Source organism: Sarcophilus harrisii, chromosome 3, assembly GCF_902635505.1.
Source record: "Sarcophilus harrisii chromosome 3, mSarHar1.11, whole genome shotgun sequence".
In the NCBI taxonomy this organism is placed as follows: Eukaryota; Metazoa; Chordata; class Mammalia; order Dasyuromorphia; family Dasyuridae; genus Sarcophilus; species Sarcophilus harrisii.
Genome location: NC_045428.1, coordinates 386433743 through 386453766, shown reverse-complemented (window position 1 = coordinate 386453766; position 20024 = coordinate 386433743).

Genomic DNA, 20024 nt, shown 5'->3' with positions numbered 1-20024 from the left:
TGCCATCTAGGGGAGGGGATGGGGGAGAAGGGGAAAAATTTGGAATACAAAGTTTTTCAAGTGTGAATCTTGAAAACTATACATATGTTTTGAAAAGAAAAATTTTAATAAAGAAAATAATTTTTATGCCTGGAGCATTTTTTTTTAGCAAGAGTAAATGTTAAATATGTTAGCCAAATGTTAAAAAAAATTCATTGTAATTTCTTCCTTTTGCATTCTTGTATATATATTTATATTATGAATTATAAATTAATTTAGTTGTTATATTTGTAATATAAATTAATATATAAATGGAATACTAATTTTTAACCTAAAGGTAGAGTTCACAATCTCACCAATTTGGAGAAAATACTGTTATGGATATTTTCAAAGATTCTCTTGATTGTAACAGCTATAATTTTCATCTCTTCTATATTAATTTGTCAGCAACTATTTATGAGCAACTCTTACAAGTCCAATATTATTCTTTGTATTATATGAGGGAAAAGAATATGAACTGCCCTTGAAGAACTTATAGGAAGTTTAGGGAAGTCATACTTATGCACACACATTAATATCCACAGTTATGAAGCACAACCCCAATTTTTAAGTAAGGTTATATTAAGGTAAAAAATAAATATAAAAATATTTTAATTATAATAATAATAAATAGTAAGGTAAAAATAAAAATGCTACATATATGAAAGTAACAATAAATACAATAGACAATTTATAGTGTACTATCAGAGTTAAAGCATATATCTTTTCTGTTAATGATATATATATATATATATATATATATTTTTTTTTTTTTTTTGTTTGTTTTTAGGGGCTCACTTGCTCAACTTAAACCCACTGAGTCACCAGGGTCATCATCTTATTATCAAGTAAGATAACACTAAAGTGCTTAACACATAGCCTGACACATAGTAAGCATTATATAAATATATATGTGTGTTTGTATATATATATATATATGCATATTGCATTACTTTTAAATACTTTCAGTATAGGACACATTTAAAAATGATTTTCCTTCTAAGTACTAGTTTATAAATAATGTTTTATGTAAATTATTTTCCTAAGGATTTACCTAAAATGTCATAACAATAATTCTAGTCAACAATAACAACACAAATTTCTCCCAATACCTTTGACACAACATCCTACAAATATACTAAGAATTCAATTAACTTAAAGTATGATAGTGACATGTATACATGGAAACACCATGGCCAAGACAACTCAAAATTCAAATAGCAAGGCTTCACTGTGCTTTTTTTTTCAACTTTTATTTATTATTTCTTCTGCTTTTAACTATGTTTTCTCTTTCTCTCTCCATATATGAAATATTACATATATATACACACATATATAAAAGAATGAGATATATCTAAACATACATACATGCATATGCATGTACATAAGTATGTGTATACACATGTATATATATATATATATATATATATATATACATATTCATATATACTATATAATACAATACTATATATGAATTTATTCCTTTCTTTTTACCTCTCTGTTAGGGAAGTAGATTCTGGCTCCTTATCTTCCTCTTCATCTAATCTGTTAGATAGCTTTTTTAAAATTTCATTTTGGTGTTCTTCATTAAAAATATTTTTCTCACCCTCTTATTTATCCATTGTCTCTTTCTGTTTACTCTAGATACTCACTTTCTCATTTGTGTGATTTTGCTTTCCTCTCTATTTTTCATAAAGTCAAAGCTTCTCAGTCATCCAATCTCAACTCTTTTCTTCTAGGTATTTTTTGTCATTACCTTGCAGGGTTTATTCCATGGGTTCTCTCTTTCAAATATCATTCTCCCTCAGAACAATGCCCCTTATTGCAGGTGTTAGGAACAATACTATAATAGTAAGAAACCCTCCCCCATCTCTTTTTGATTGATACCTTCACTTGTTGGCTTCTTCTTACATTTACCTAAAAATCTCCTTTTTCCAAGCTCTCCCATCCATAGTTTCAGATTTCCCCTAGGAATTCCTATTTCCCCCACTCCTCTACCAGGACAAGTGGACTTTTCTGGCACTAAGTCTCTCAGGGAACATCCACTGTAAGGACATCATCTCTTTTAACTCATAGAAATATTCAGCAGGGAAATACCCTCCCATATTACTTTCTTCTTCTTTCCAATCTTTCCCAACTTCTCTTCTGAGACCAAAAAGAATTCATCTTCCCTGAATTTGTAGCACTGAATTTGACCATAGTCCAAGACAATTTCCTTTCTTTCTCCTTATCCCTCTCTCCCTCTATTGTGTATCTTCCCCTTTTGTAATGCAGTCCCACAAGGCATGTCTATATGGAAAATGTTACTAGATACTGTCTATCATATCCCCTTTCTGTCTCTTCATTATTATGTACCAGATTTCTGCCTTCACTCCTTTCCTCTTATGCAAATTTTAAAAAGAAGTCTCTTAATGGCCTTTTGCTGTCACTGTTGCTTCTGGTATTGAATTTGCTCATTCCCTTGCATTTCTGTTGTTTGTTGAGTTGAAGAAACAAATAATCACTTCAGTTGTGGTTTTCTTTCTAGATAGATATGTTTCAAACTCGTTATTGAATGTCTTTTTTTCCTTTATAGCTAAAAGCAAATTTACAAGATAGAACCCTCTGGGCTACATCCTGAGCTCCAGTGATCTTTGGAGCACATTGTTATATTTCCTTCTCCTTTTTTAGTGGATATTGAATAATCTTGAATTATTTGGCTACCTTTCTCTTTGTAATTGAAGGTTGTTCTCCTGATGTTTTTCCTAACTTGTCATTTTAGAAACTGAATGTTCAAGTTAAACACTATGTTATTAAGATTTTTGACCTGTTTTCTTTGTCTGTCTATTTGTTTTCTGGAGGTAAAGTATGAATTCTTATCATTGAAATTTAAATTTCTTTGTTCCAATGTTCCAGTCAGTTCTTTTTTTCTCATTTACTTTATTATAATGTTAAGATTTTTTGTCCTGTAATGTTCTTTTGGTAGACTTGTGATTATTAGGTTGTCTCTACACATCCTGTTGAGGTGATCAATGTTTTGCTACCATAGTGAGCACATTTTCTCTTAACATTCATGTTTTTTTGCTTATTTTTTCTAAGTTGTCCTTAATTTTTTTTTGCATTTTCATTCCAAATCTTGTTATCTCTTTTATTCAATTTTTTGGTTAGGCTTGTATTGCAGATTCATTTTTTTACTTTGCTAATTATATATTTTGCTATATAGAATATAAATTCTATTCTCATAATTCTCATTTCTCCTGATACATTTAATGCAGTTGTATTGCTCTTTCTAGTTTCCCTTAAATTCCACAGGTCTCTGTGTCTCATCAATTGTTTGGATCATTTTCCTTTATTTTACACTATTTGTTCATAGATGCTTGAAATTATTTACTAGATGGAGAAGTAATATTTTTTTCTGCTGTTCCACTTGTTCTCATTGATTTATTTGTCTATGTTTAAGGACTTTGAGATTTCTTCTTCCTGAGATCTTTGGTTCTTTCATTCATAGTTTTCCCCTCTCACTATTATTTTATTTATCATTCATTTCATGGCTTTCTCCTTTTGATTATTGCTGCCTTTATGGATTGATTTCAAAGTATCTTGTCCTCTTCCCACACTGGGAAATTCACATTTCAGTAGACTAGATTTCTATCTTAATTGACTGTTTGGGGCGGGGGGGCTTACAATTGGTCTCAGCTAGATACTCTGCTATTTCCCTCAGGTTTGGTGAAGTGAACAGCTTTCCACATACATAGTGTCCTGTTCTGCTGACTTGTTCTAGTTTCTCTACTCCTTAATTATCTGACCTGAAACCAGCAGTAAAGAGACTGCTTTCTTTAGTATTATTAGTCCAGAGTTTTGAAACACTGGTGCTTCCAGATTTTAGACACCAAGCTTTTTTTCCTGAAACAGCCTAATCAAGCTGTCTGTTGAGACCAAAGCAAGCTTTCATACCTTGAATCTCTATGGCACTACAAAGTGGAAGGGAGGGAATGAGGTTGATTTGATGGAAGGTTGTGTGATGTATAGCAGCCTTGCTTTAAGTAACATTGCACTAAGGGGAGCAATGCTGTGTGAGCTTAGTGTCAATGAGTATCACTTTCCATTTTTTAACCTTCTTTTTGAATTCTGAGTCTTTTATACCATGAAAATGTATCTGAAATTGCTTTATCTTTTACAATAAATTTCAGTTTTGGAGAGGTTTGAGAGGTTATGTGAATAGGAGAAAATATCTAAATGACCATCTTTTGATCAATTAACCAAACATGTGCACCTACTGGTATGCAAAAAAGTGAGGAATAACTTGTATTAGCTGTAGATCTCCATTTTTGGTGAAATGTACTTGTTGGGAAGAGATATTAAGCTACCTTGGCAGAAAATGATTTTTTTTACATTAGTGGTATTCAAATTATGATTTTATAACTATATATTAAAGGTCCAGATGACTTCTGAGATCCTTCCCAACTCTTCTATAAAAAAGGAAGTGAACCCAGTAAAAGTAAGAAAAATGAAGCAATTGACAAGAAAAGTGATAAATAATAACAACAATAACAATAAATAATAGGGTCTTGGATTTAAAATGTGAACAAATTCACAACTAAAAGTCAATGAAAATAATTACTAGTTACAAAGTAAAACCTTAATTAATTGTTTGAATAAGTTAATAAATGAATGGATAATTAAGCTAATAAGTAATGGAAATGTAGGTAGATAGACAGATATATAGATAGATAGATGGATGGATGAAGTAAGAGTATGTTGTAGAGAATAATTTTAAATTGTGTATGTGATTAGAAAGAAACATTTCCAACTGAGATTCTGTGATTTTAGAGAAAATGAAATGAATAATTACATTGAAATTATGATACCAACAATAATAAAAGTTATAAAACTTCAAAGTAAGAGAAGATAACTTGATTTCAACATTTACATATTATCTTAAAGAAGCACAGAATCATTCTCCAAAGGAAGAAAAAAAAAACAAAACAACACCTAACCTAAGAAAATTAAATCAATCAGAAATGATAGTTTTGATGTAATATTTAAATGGGTTACATCAAAAAAGTAGAAGCTGAATTTATTGTACATTTTAATTTTCAGTTTAAATTAGAATACATACCATGAATCAATTCCCACTTTTTATTTGCTCTAAGATCCCATCAACTTCTCAAACTGCAATCCTATTATTTTACATTCAATGTTCTCTACTCAGAACTTAAAAAATAAAATTTTATATAGTCACATTCAGCTCTATGTGATTAAATATTTACATCAATAATCTTATAGAAAAAGCTTTTGGAGTTCTTGCATGTACACATGTACTCCAACATGATATGGCTTTCCTCAAGGGGAATCAAGATTATAAAAAATGAAGCAATAAAATTTGTAGCAAATTTTAATTTTGTGGGATTTTATTTTATTTTTTTCTTTTCTTTTTTTAAATTTTAATGCCTTTTATTTACAGGTTATATGTATGGGTAACTTTACAGCATTGACAATTGCCAAACTTCTTGTTCCAATTTTTCCTCTCCTTCCACCCACCTCCTTCCCCAGATGTCTGGATGACCAGTAGATGTTAACTATATTAAAATATAAATTAGATACACAATAAGTATACATGACCAAACTGTTATTTTGCTGTACAAAAAGAATTGGACTCTGAAATATTGTGTAATTAGCCTTGAAGGAAATCAAAAATGCAGGTAGGCAAAAATATAGGGATTGAGAATTCAATGTAATGGTTCTTAGTCATCTCCCAGAGTTCTTTTGCTGGGCGTCACTGGTTCAGTTCATTACTGCTCCATTGGAACTAATTTGGTTCATCTTATTGCTGAGGATGGCCAGGTCCATCAGAATTGGTCATCATATAATTTTGTTGTTGAAGTCTAAAATGATCTCCTGGCGTGCTCGTTTCACTCAGCATCAATTTGTGTAAATCTCTCCAGGCCTTTCTGGTGGGATTTGATTTTAGCTACCTTAGGGAAACTTGGGGCTAGTATTGTGGAATGAGAGGCAGAGTTGCTTTTGAAGTCAAAGAGTCTTGCTTGGAGTCACATTGGTGCTTCCTTGGGAAAGTCACCTAACTTTTTAATGCCCCAGGTAACTTTTTAAGATATAAACATCAAAAGATAGAAAAAGATTTTAGAAAGATAGCAGAGTAAATCGGAAATTTCCAATCTCTCCAAATTTCCCTCATAAACAAAACAAAATATTATGTAAAACAGAGACTCACAAAAAAACAAATAAGACTAGGGAAGAACAGAGGGTAATACTGTGATAACCAGAGAAGAATGATCCCAGGATTGAGATTTAATCAGTATGCAGTGTAAATACTTCCAGAACAGTTGGAGTGAAATAGAAGCAGGAAGCTTTGGGGCTAGCTGGATTTGGAGGTAACCTCAGTTCAAACCACAGGAATTTCCATCTCCAGGACAGCTTTAAGAGCTTGGGGTCTAAGGCAGGGAAAACTGAGAGTGCTTCAGCTGATAAGAAACTCCAAGCTGTGTTGCAGAGACACCCTTGGAGAAAAAAAAAAGAAAAAAAAACTATACACCTAGTGAGTGAAAAGCAGTAGGGGTAGAGATGCTGCTGGTTGTGGACACTTGGATAAAAATGCCATTTGTGCTATGGAGTTCCAGGCCAGAGGAACTGAAGTGGAGCCAGAGGCACAATCCTCTTCACCCAGAGATTTGAGATGGTTACACTAAGTTCTCATTTTAAAAAATGAACAGGCAAAGGAGAGAGAACCCATACATGGAATATTACTATGGAAATAGAGAATACTGTGGTTTGTCTTTGGAGGAGGGCATATTGAAATTAAAAACCCTTTTCTACCCCAAAGAAAAATGACAAACAGGTACCTGCTAGGAAAGAATTTATAGAACTCAAGAAAAATTTTAAAAACTGAAGGAGAGAGATTGAAGAACTACAAAATAAATAAATAAGAACCATGCAAGGAAAGCCAGAAGATTATGAAAACAGTCTACCAAATGGAAAGGGAGATCTAGAATCTTAAAGAGATTTCTTTTTGAAAATTAGTATAGGGGAAACCAGTGAAACTATGAAATCAAGAAATTTATGTTAGTGTGTGTGTGTATGTATGTATGTATGTATATATATATATATATATATATATATATATATATATGCATTTATGTGCGTATGTGTATATAAATGTATCAAATGAAAAAACCAGAAGATAATATAAAACATCTTATAAAAAGCAATATATCTGAATAACAGATCAAGAAGAGACACTATAAGAATAATTGAATTATCTGAAAGTTGTGACTCAAAAATAATTTTGGCACAATAATGAAAGAAATAATCAAAGAAAATTGTTCTGAAGTAATAAAATGGGAAGAAAACATAGATATAGAAAAAAACCCACGTCACCACCTTAAAGAAATCCTACAAGGAGAACACATAGGAACAATACTGCTAAATTTCAAAACCCGCATGTCAAAGAGAAAAAAAAAAAAAATTACAAGAAACACAAAAGGAACAAAAAACAATTTAAATATGATGGAGTTACAATAGAATTGTATAAGATTTATCAACAGCTACAATATAAAACTGCAGATCCTGGAATATTATATCACAACATTCAAAAGAACTAGGCTTGTGGCCAAAAATATCATATCCAGTAAAACTAAGTATAATATTGAACAACAACAAAATAAAAAAAAAAATGATAATCAGTGAATTTGCAGACAACCAATTCTGCTCTCAATAGAAAATTTAACATTAGGAGTCAACCTCAAGAGGTAAGGGAAAAAATAGGATATGGTGGAGTACAGAAAGATATGTACATTTATGAGACAAGTCATGTAGAGTAATGGAAAGGGAAAAGGAGGGAAGAAAAGGGTGACAGAATAAGATGGAACATAGAAAAAAAATTAGATTAAGGGAAATGGTACAAGGTATGTAGATTAATGACAATGGGATAAAAAGAAAGGGGAAAGTTGAAGCCTAGGGTGGAGGTTAAATAATATCAGGCAAGCTAAGGAGTAGACTAAAGTAAGAGAATTAACAGGGATAGGGAATAATATACAAAACACAATAACAAGGATAAGGAGTAGAATTTATTAGGAAAAAAGTAAAGCTTATAATCATTGATCTCAGACAAAGTCTCAATCAAGAGGAAATCTACATTATATGTTAACTATATTAATATTGTTCTAGACAGGTCTTTCTACATAAATGTATATATGTGTGTGTGAGTGTATGTTTTTGTGTCTATATATGTGTATATAGTTATATGTATCTTTGTGTGAATATATGTATATATGGTAGGGAATGTGCAAAGGAGGAAAGGGGAAAAAATAAATAAAAAGTGCACAGAAAAATAACTGACAAGGAAGCAAAGGAAAGATATACAGTCATGAATACAATGTCTTTTAGTATTAAATGTGCTTTTTGAAATAGAAATTTATTGTTACATATTTTGAATTCTCTCATATTCTGGACATATGGCAATTTTTTCCCCTTTTTCTGCCATTTTTCTATTTGTTTTTCCCTTTTGTTTTGTATTTTTTTAAATAAACAAATGTTAAAATAAATAATTAAAATGTACATCAAAGAAAATAGCATTTATTCATAGATAGATGTTCTTAAACCTCATGGTCTCAAACAACTCTCTAAGACTTTAAGTTATAGATATGTTTTTAAACACATTAGCAGAAAAAAAAATTTCCATGTACAGGAGATAAAGTAAAATTCATGAAGAATTTCTCAGTCACATTGAGGAATCCTAATTTGGGGATGAAATAAAAAATAAAATTTCCAAAGTTTAAAATTTTAGTCAATCAGGATGGGTGCTTAAATTCCATTAAGTGGCTTTTTTATTTTAATAAATGTTTTTAGAAATTTTCTGGAAGAATTTAAGTTTCAGGTTTTTTATTAGAAATTACTAAGGCAACATTTTGTTCAATATTTGCTTTAATGTTCTTTTATTAACCAATCACACTGAGAACTTTATTTTATTATTTTCTATAAAATATATCCTATCCATCAAAACCAAAATTATTTCCCTCTGAAACTGACATCTGTGATTTCTCTTCTCATTCCTTGAAATCATGAATATGCCATTGGCTTGGAGTATTTCTGTAAGCATAATGGTTTCCCGTGTAAATCGAATGCATACTAATAGGGAAATGGGGTCTCTAAATATAAATAACATCAAATATACCTAAGGACAATGCATCCTAGATATGCCAAAGATTTGTGATTTAATATACAAAATATTCCTTGTACTAAAGTAGTTTACAAGTTATAATCTATTTTCCTTATTTTTTGTAGTAAATTTATTTATTTTTAATACAAATTGCTTTATGAATCATGTTGGGAAAGAAAAAATCAGAACGGTTGTGACTGTTGTAACTATCTTAAGAGTTCAAAGTGTGTGAGCCTTTTGATCTCAAAAGTGAGATGAATGAAGTGGAATGCTCATTGTGTGCTAAAAGAGCTCCAGTTTATTATGCCATAGAACCTTTTTGATATACATATTTGCAAGCATGATTACCACATGAATAGTATACAATCCTGAATCACTTTTTAGAGAAGCAGCTTGTGGGTTTTGCAAGTGCATGGTATCTGGCAATGAGAGGAGAGACAATCCAGCAATTCTAAAAACTTGTTCACAGGTGAGAGGCCTTGTTAAGGCATCCCTGCTAACAGGCGACAATTCTGTGGCCCTCAGACCAAACCCATTCCCATGGTCACAAATCATTGTTCTTTGCTCAACAAGGGTGTTTCTGCAGAAAACATATTGTGCACCACAGGTCAAGGTGGTCTGTGTACTCCCTCTGGGGAGGGTTACATTCCCTAGCACAGAGTAAAAAGGGAAAACCATGGGAGAGATTTAAAAAAAAAAAAAAAAAAAAAAAAAAAAACAGAAAAAAGAAGTGAACATAGTAAGTGTTGATTTGCATTTAGTATCCTTTGTTCTTTTTCTAAATGCAGATCATATTTTGTGTCCAAACTCTATTGGAATTGCTTTGGATCACTGAACCACTGAGAAGAACCAAATCTTTCATAGTCGATGAACGTACATTCTTGTTGCTATAGTATTCCTGATTCTGCTTGTTTTGCTCAGCATCAGTTCTTATAAATCTTTCCAGGCCTTTCTAAGATAAGCTTGTTCATCATTTTTGTGGAACAATAATATTCCATTATCTTCATATACCACATCTTGGTCAATTCTTCCCAAGTTGATGGGCATCTACTTATTTTCCAATTCTTTGCTACCACAAAAAGAGCTACTACAAACATTTTTGCACATGTGGGTCCTATTCCCTCATTTGTGATTTCCTTGGGATACAGATCTGGTAATGATATGGCTGGATTGAAGGACATGCATAATTTTGTAACTCTTTAAGCATAGTTCCAGATTGCTCTCCATATTATTTATAATCTATAAATTACAATTATAACTTCTATCACTTATAGTCTTAAAGAGTTTCTTGAGACTTGGAAAGACTGAGTGATCTGTCCATGGTGACACAAATAATAAATTTGAGGGATAGGCCATGTTTTATTACTTCTCTAATATTGAGCTAAAGCTCTGTCCATTGTGCCAGCTCTAACTGGTAATTAACCATATTCTGCTTACAACTTCACAGAGAAAAATCCCTGAAGTTTTAGGCAGCATATTCTACCATTTGAACTAATTGTTAAGAAGTGTTTTTATTTTTTCTTGTATCTCAAATCTAAAATTGTCTTTTAACAACTTCCATCCATTTAATTTGGTTTTACCTTCTAGAATAAAAAAAAAAGAGTAATTTTTCTCATTTTGTTTAACATGAGACTTTATTACACAATAATAGCTAGAACTTATAATGCCTTACAAATTTTTCATTTTATTTTCATAACAACCTTGAAAAGTTGTTTCTATTACAATAAACATTTTACAAATAAGGAAATTGAAGCAGACAAGTTAAGTGGCATGTGTGTGTGTGTGTGTGTGTGTGTGTGTGTGTAAAGGAAACTTTGAAGAACTTGAACTCAGGTTTTTATGTCCAAGCCCAGAACTCTATCCACTGCCTCTGAATTCCATTTCAGCTCTCACCTTATACACTACAGGTAAAGAAAAAACCTTATGATAATTTTATTCATCAGCTATTCTACAATACAGTCTCACCTGCATACATTATTTATCAAAACTTATGGGATATTGGAACAGTTAGATGGTTCAGTGGAGAGAGTTCTGGGTCTGAAGCCAGGAGAATCTGTGTTCAAATCTTGCCTCAAATAGTTAAACTCATTAGCTGTGTGATCCTGGACAAGTTACTTAACTCCAATTGGTTTGCCAAAAAAAAAAAAAAAACAGAAAAAAACAAACAAACAAAGAAACAAACAAAAAACTTATGGGATATATACAGCAATGAAAATCATTAAAATATTTTTAAAGTAAAACTTATAAAACTATACTCATAATTTATAATAATATTAGTAAAAGGCCAAAACGTTCAATTTAATCAGCTTTGAAGAGCATAAAGACCAAGGCAATGGATTTTCTACATCTTTGTAATGTTACTTTATCATCTGGAGAATATCCTTATATTGTTCCAATAGGAAAAAAAGATATACTCTCAATTTTACTCTCAACGACAAATGGGTATACCTGGTACTACATATTTAGTTATATAGTGGTGGTCATTATGATATTGAAAATGTGTTCTTTAGGGTAGTGAAGAGGTACAATTTATAATAAGTTTCTCTGATGAAGTCCTCATTTCTCAAATGTATAGGTAATTGATCCAAGTTTATAAAAAAAAAATAAATCATTCTCCAGTTGAGCAATAGTTAAAGGCAGTTTCTAGAAGAACAAATCAAAGTTTTAGAAGTCATAGAATAAGTGGCCTAAATTGTTAATAATTAGAGAAATGCATATTAAAACTGCTTAAAGGTTTCATATCAAAACTATTGGAGGAGCAAATATGACAGAAAAGGACAATGAAAAAATGCTGAAGGAAATGTAGAAAAATAGGTATGAAAATACACTGTTAGTAGAATTGTAAACTAATTTAAGCTAGAGATCGATTTAAAATTATGCTTTTTGAACTATAAACTGTGCATACTTTTTGACCAAAAATACCATTATTAGTTCTATATCCCAAAAGAGATTTAAAAAAACAAAGAGAAAAGGACTTGTATGTACAAAATTTTCTATGCCTATTCTTAATGAGGTGATAATTCGAAATTGAGCATGTCCCATCATTTGGGGAATGGCTGAAGAATTGGTGTGGATAGAAGAATAGCTTCTATTGAGCCATTAAAATTATGAAAATGATGACTTCAGTAAAATCTTATAAAAATTATGAGTAAAACATATGGTGCAAACTGAGCAGGAACAAGTGCTAGCTTGAGGAGCAAGAGAAGAGATAGCTACTCTGATCAATATAATGATTCAAGATAATCCCAAAGTACTATTGACAAAAATAATGCTATCCAGATTCATAGAGAAAATTGATGAATTAGGAATAGAGATTGAAGCATATTTTTTCACTTTGTTTTGCTGTTTTCTTTTTTGCAACATTGTTAATATGGAAATGTATTTTGCTATCATTTCTATTTCCTTTTCAATATATGAGGAAGATGTTGGGGAAAGAAGAGAATTTAGAAACCAAGGTTTTTCTTTTCTTTTTTTCAAAGGCAGTCAATATTAAGTGACTTGCCAAGGGTTACACAGCTAGTAAGTATTAAGTGTCTGAAGATGGATTGGAACTCAGGTCCTCTTGACTTCAGGGCTGGGCTATATCCATTGGGCCTTCTAACTGCCCAATGGAAATCAAAAATTAAAAAAAAATGTTCTTTCTCTTTTTCCTTGATGATCTTTTAAGAAAATGCAATGGAAAGCACGTTTATTTTAATGAGACAAAATCAAGAAATTAAAATATCCTTGCTTTTCTCAAGTAAATTTACTAAGAATTATATTACTAAGAAATCTATTTATTAGTCGTGAGGGTAATGCAAGAATCTTGTAACAATACAGAAATCACTGTAGATCTGGAATCAAACGTCATGGATTCACATGGATGCAGCTCTACTTTGAATCTCAATGTCCCTTCCATTTCTAAGTTCTGGGATTTTAAGTTCTGTGCATTAAACTCCTTACTCACTGAACAAGACACTATCATTGAAAAGTGGAGAGAATGTTTGTATTGATGAATAGGGACTAGAGAGAATACTCAGCATGTAGAAAGCTATTGTAGAGGATATGGGGTTTCCTAGGAGAACAAGAGCAATTGTTCTTTAATGTTCTTGAACACTTATTCTCTTCAACTCATTCCTCTTTTAATGAATATTAGATATTGCTATTCCCCATTTTTTCTGCTTATACGTTGTACTCTTTTCTTCTCATTACTTCCCCCAGGCATGCCGTGGTAGTTTTTTTTTTTTTTTTTTTTTTTTTTTTAGTTCTTTTTAATTTTTATTCTTTGTTTAGTGATAATCTCCTTTAGGTAAATTTTACAATAGTTATTAGAGGATAAAAATTCACTCATCAGATTTTCATCATACAATACACATTTTGTTGTTGTTACTGGTTAGTCATTTTTCAGTTTTGTTTTACTCTGTATGATTCCAGTTGAGGTTTTCTTGGCGCAGATTTTAAGTGTTTTGACATTTCTTTCTCTAGGACAGTGTTAAGTGACTTAACTAGGTTTTCACAAATAGTAGATGTATGAACCCAGATTTGAATTCAAGAAGATAAAATTTTCTTTTTTTTTCTTTTTTTTTTTTTTTTTTTTTTAAATTTAATAGCCTTGTATTTACAGGTGATATGTATGGGTAACTTTACAGCATTGACAATTACCAAATCTACTGTTCCAATTTTTCCCCTCTTTCCCTTCATCCCCTCCCCCAGATGGCAGGATGACCAGTAGATGTTAAATATATTCAAATATAAATTAGATACACAATAAGTATACATGACCAAACCGTTATTTTGCTGTACAAAAAGAATCGGACTCTGAAATATTGTACAATTACCTGTGAAGGAAATCCAAAATGAAGGTGGGCAAAAATATAGGGACTGGGAATTCAATGTAATGGTTTTTAGTCATCTCCCAGAGTTCTTTCACTGGGCGTAGCGGTTCAGTTCATTACTGCTCCATTGGAAATGATTTGGTTGAAGATAAACCTTTCTAACTTCAAGCATACCCCTCTATCCATTATTCACCTTAGCTGTACCAAATGCACCTTTCAGTAATATGAAAATTGAATGGATATTTTTGAATGATCCTATTAGAATATATGCTTCTTGAAAACAAAGACATTTTAATTTTTGTTTTATTATTAATATTGGCAAAGTTCCTTGCACATAGTAGATGATTAATAATTGTTAAACTGCATGTATAACATATATTGGATTGTTTGCCATCTAGGGGAGGGGGTGGGGGAAAGAAGGAGAAAATCTGAACCACAAGGCTATGCAAGGGTCAATATTGGAAAATTATCTATACATATGTTTTGAAAATAAAAAGCCTTTTTAAAAAAAAATAATAATTGTTAAATTGAATTGAATTTCTAAGATCAGCTTCATTCCAGGATAAATTTTATTTCCTTCCTTTTAAACCCATTCATGTTTTATTTGATGAATGTTGTTAGAAACTTCAATTTTCTCTGCATCTATCTGTTCTGAGATGTCCTAAAATAATTATGATTACTTTCCTCTTATTAATTTTCCTAATCAATTTCAGTAATTCAATTCAATTTAACAAATATGCATTAAATTATCATTATGTGTAAGGCACTGTATGAAGACCTACAAGGTAAAAATGAAATTGTCCTTACCCTTAAGGCACTTAAATCTACTGTGAACAAATATTTTTAAAGACATACTGAAATGAGGGATCCCTAGGCAACAAGAGTCCTGATAACATTAGAGCACTTTTTTTTTCATGTTTCATTCAAATCTAAAAACAAGAAGAAATACCTTTCAAAACATAAAAAAGAATGATTAAATCTGAAAGCAAATTATTTACCTCAATCTGTGATCTGAATAGAGTTGTTAATTCATATGCAATCAACTTATGAAAAGATCTGGTAAGGAATAAACAACTTAATACAAATGTTCAAGTAAGAACATGGATGAATTTCAGCTATAGCTAGTGTCTCTAAAATATGACAAAATGTTAAGATTTTAAATTATCTATCCACTTTTAAGTAGTTATTTCTGCATACATAGAAAATATGCTAAAAGAGGCTTAAAAGTGATTGTATATAAAATTTATATAAAATGATTTTAAAATATGATTATTATTTGTCCTCATATAAAAGGTTTGCTGGGAGAAGTATAAAAACATCTGGGAATAGAAATTATAATAGCAGCTATAATACATTTCTATCTAAACTATTTTTAGCAAAATAAGAACATCCCCCCCCATCATGTATTTCCCAGTGCCTTCCATCATCTTCATGTATTTTTCTGCATTATAATATATATATATATATATATGTGTGTGTATGTGTGTGTGTGTTTATACAGTATATATGTATGTGTATATATGATATATATATATATATATATATATATATCAGATAAGAGACAATATATCTAAATATTTATATCTATAAAGATACAGAGACAGAGACAGAAATCGTCTATATGCATATTAATTATTAGTTGTTGTTGGTGTTGCTGAATTGTTTCAGTCATGTCCAATTCTTTGGGATCCCACTTAGAGTTTTCTTGGAAAAGATAAAAGAATGGTTTGTTATTTTCTCCTTCAACTCATTTTATAGACAAACTGAAACAAAGGTGAGATGACTACGTCTTTTAAAATCAGCCAGAGTCAGGAATTCAGAGTTAAGGGAAAATCCTTGATCTTTATTCTTTGTGGGGGTGAAAGAGGAATGGTGATATGAAGTGAGAGCAGTTGAGACAGGAACCCAGCCAGCAGTGCCTCTGCTTCTTTCACCCCACCCACAAAATCGTCTCTACGTCATTTCCTATACAACACATCAAAACTTGCACAGAGATTGGGCAGGCCATTCTTTCTCCAACCATATATTAATAGAGTATCGTCTGATTGCTATTTAGCCTCCCATGCTTGGGACCTCAGTGCATCAACTTGAGCTTCAGCCCATTACACAAAGGGATTAAGAGACCTGCCTAGAGTCATGAAGTTAGTGAGTACCTGAGGCCAAATTTGAATGCAGGAAAATGCGTCCTCCTAACTCCAGATTCAGCACTCTATTCAATGTGCGATCTAGTTATCCCACATACTAATTCACTAAGCAATTTCTTCATGGTTTTTCACCTGAATTCATTTGGATTTTGAATTGATATCCTCTAAATAAAGTAGTTTTAGCAGTGAAGTTGAGAAGAGATTAGCCAAAGGTTTGATGTCAATCAATCAGTCTATTAATAACCATTTATTAAATACTTAAGATAAGGCTGCTACTGTTCAATTTACTAGGGATACAAATAAGACAAAAACATTGTCCCTGACATAAAGGTACTCAAATTACAATGAGAAGCCAACAAATAGAAACAACTCTATAAATGCATAATATATAAGTGAATAGGAAGTAAACTGAGACTGAAAATACTTGGCACCTGCAGAAAGTGTGATTTGTGCTGAATCTTGAAGGAAATTGGGGAATGTAGGAGGCCTATATAAGGAACAAGAGCATTTCAAATATGAATAGCCAGTGAAGCTTTTTCAAAACAGTAATAAAAGTTTTTCTGAATTTGTTTTAAAGCGACAAATAGAGGGGCTCATAAAGACCCTATTCGGGACCATGTTCAAAGTTTCTTTTCTTAGATTTGTTTGACTGGAAGGTAACTTTAGAGATTGCTTTAAGCTATATATGATTTAGGGCTAAAGGGATTTTACAATATGTCAGCTTTTATTACAAAATGTCAATCCTCATATTAGCTACTTAGCCAAAAAAGCTGATGACTCAGTGGATGTAAAAATAGGACACCTTTCCCCTATACTTTCCTCTTACTGGAGAAAAATCTTGTCAGAATTATTTATATTAGGAATTGTTTCCACAGAGGTAAATTGGGGGAGGTACAGCTCAGCTTTCCTCCATATCTAAGTCAGGAGACAGGAGACAGGCACTTGTGAAATCTATTACACATGAGCAAGGGTGAGGTTGGATTTGGGATGTCTCTTTTCTATTTGCTCTTATCTGATCTTAGGCCAATAATTCTCCCTAGATAGACTTACTCAGACTAAAAGGAAATCTTTAGAGTTGGAGATATATGAAGATCTGAGATCTTACTCAGAGCTGAATAGAATGGTGAGAAAGAGACTTTGGGAATTATTCTGGTGTTCTTAAAGAAGATTATTGCCAATATGCATATGAAATAAAGTCTAGTCATTTAACTAGCAGTTTTACCAGGAGTAATTTGGATGGTGCAGAGGAAGATTATGAAATGCATAATTAATAGACATGGAAAATATTTTATATTAAAATAGGTTTTAAGTATCTTTTCAGCAGACAGTAATAAGCCTTATAAAGGTCCTGAATCCTGTTTTAAGTTGCTATGTTAGTGGACACCAAGTCTTTTACATTTCTCTGTGTGTGTGTGTATGTGTGTGAGTGAGCACAAGCATGCATGCATGTAATAAAAAATCATCTTTCCCATATGTGGCTCATATTATACATTAAGTACCTTTTTGATAAAGCCAAGACATGAGATATAAACTGAGATTGAGTAAAATTGACCCAAGGGTACCAAAATGAACGTTTTAACAAGCTGTGAATAAAAGGAGCCTACCATCTCCCATGGAGTCAAGTTTTGAAAGATTTCACTTTGTCTAAACCACATTCCCAACTATTCAACAAGGAGAGCCACAGTACCCAAAATCTTTTGGACTCATCAATGAGTCCAAATGTTTCAAGGTTAGTCTTTAAAACATCTATAAGACATAAATAAAGACTCAGGGGCACATAAAGGACACAGTGGATAGAATACTGGCCCTAGGATCAGGAGAACCTGAATTCAAAATTGGTCTCAGACATGTTACACTATCTGTGTGACATGAGGCAAGTCACTCAACCCCAATTGCTTTGTACTACAACAACAACAAATAAATTCAATAGGTACCATTATTTTTTGCCCCTTACAGGATCACCATGACCCCCTGTGTAGAAAGTCACAGAGCTAATAAGAAGATACAGCTTACATAGACATCATGCTAGACTTTTCTATTTCTATTCCTTTGGAATGTTGTATTTTAATCATAGCTGGACACAGAAAACTAATTTCCACAATCCATTCTGGATCTCAACTACAATTGTAGTCTTTCTTTTTTATGGTGGTCTTTTTATAGCTTTTTATTTACAATATATGCATGGTTAATTTTTCAGTAATGACAATTGCAATGACAATTTTGTTCCAACATTTCCCCTCCTTCTCCCCAGCTCCTACCCCAGATGGCACGTTGACTAATACATGTTAAATATGTTAAAGTATAAATTTAATACGATATAAGTATACGTATCCAAACAGTTATTTTGCTGTACAAAAAGAATTGGACTTTGAAATATTATACTGTGAAGCCTGTGAAGGAAATCAAAAATGCAGGCAGGCAAAAATGTAGGGATTGGGAATTTTATGTAATGGTTCTTAGTCATCTCCCAGAGTTCTTTCCCTGGTTGTAGCTGGTTCAATTTATGATTGCTCTATTGGAACTGATTTGTTTCATCTCATTCATTGCTGAAGACGGCCATGTCCATCAGAATTGATCATCATATAGTATTGTTGTTGAAGTGTATAATGATCTCCTGGTCCTACTCATTTCACTCAGCATATTTCATGTAAGTCTTTCCAGGTCTTTCTGAAATCATCCTGCTGGTAATTTCTTTTTTTTTTAATAGCTTTTATTTACAAGTTATTTGCATGGTATATATATATATATATATATATATATATATATATATATGTATATATATATATATATATATATATATATATATATATATATATAGTCACTACCCCAGCCAAAAGCCTGTTGTGGGGCTGTGGGTATTAGCAGTTGCCCTGCGAATAGCTCTGCATGGGCACCAGAAGTGTCTCTGTCCAGGGAAGCACAGTCACACTGAAAAAGTTCTATTCCCCTAGGCCGAGCCCCACACTGTGCAGATTAGAGGCTTCCCTGGGCTGTGCCCCACTGCCGTGCAGATTTGTAACTGACCTGAGCAAAAGCCCAGTACTGCAGGATGTGGCTGCCCAGCTGTGCTGTGGTCTGTGCTGAGTCACTCACTTTCAGTTTTGGGTGGGTGTAGTCAGATCCTGTTAGGTTCTGATGTTTTTTAGAATACCCTCTACCTTTGGCTTTAATTTCTCTCCTGATCTACTGTTTTGCAAGCAGAGCACAGCAAATAACCTATAGCAGAGTCGTCTCTTGTAGATTTTCTAACCACAGAGGCCGCCCCCACTGGGTCTATTTATATGCTAACCTCTAGTACTATCCCTGCCTGTGCTGGTCTTTTCCTATCCCTCAGGACAAACCTTTTCTGAAGAACTTCCAGATTATCTTCGACTGGTAATTGTTGTACCTCTAATTTTTTGTGAATTTTACCAGTCAAGCATTATTTTTGAGGCTGAATTTAATAATTGGTCATGAGGTTATGAGAGGAACTTAGAAAGTCTTGTGTGCCCTCTCTGCCATCTTGGCTCTGCCCCTTACATTTGTAGTCTTAATGATACCACCATGCTAGAAGGCCTGTTCAACTGCTATTTGACCCAAAATCAGTTTTTTTTTTTGGACTAAAGTGAATTTCTTTTCACATTTTTAGTGATTCTCAGTGATTCTGAGTTAGCCTATCTATGTATTGACTTGATTTGTGTACTGCCTCATGACTCTTTGGTCACTATTTTTTCTGTCATTCATGATTAACTAACCTCATTCTAAGAAATATAGACTCCTTCTATTTTCTAAATTTACTCTGCATTCACTTTAATGTCATTCATACCTACATACATTTTATTATAAAAAATAGTAAAATAAATTACCATATTCAAATGCGTTGAAAACCTATTAAGAATAAAAAAAAAAAAAACC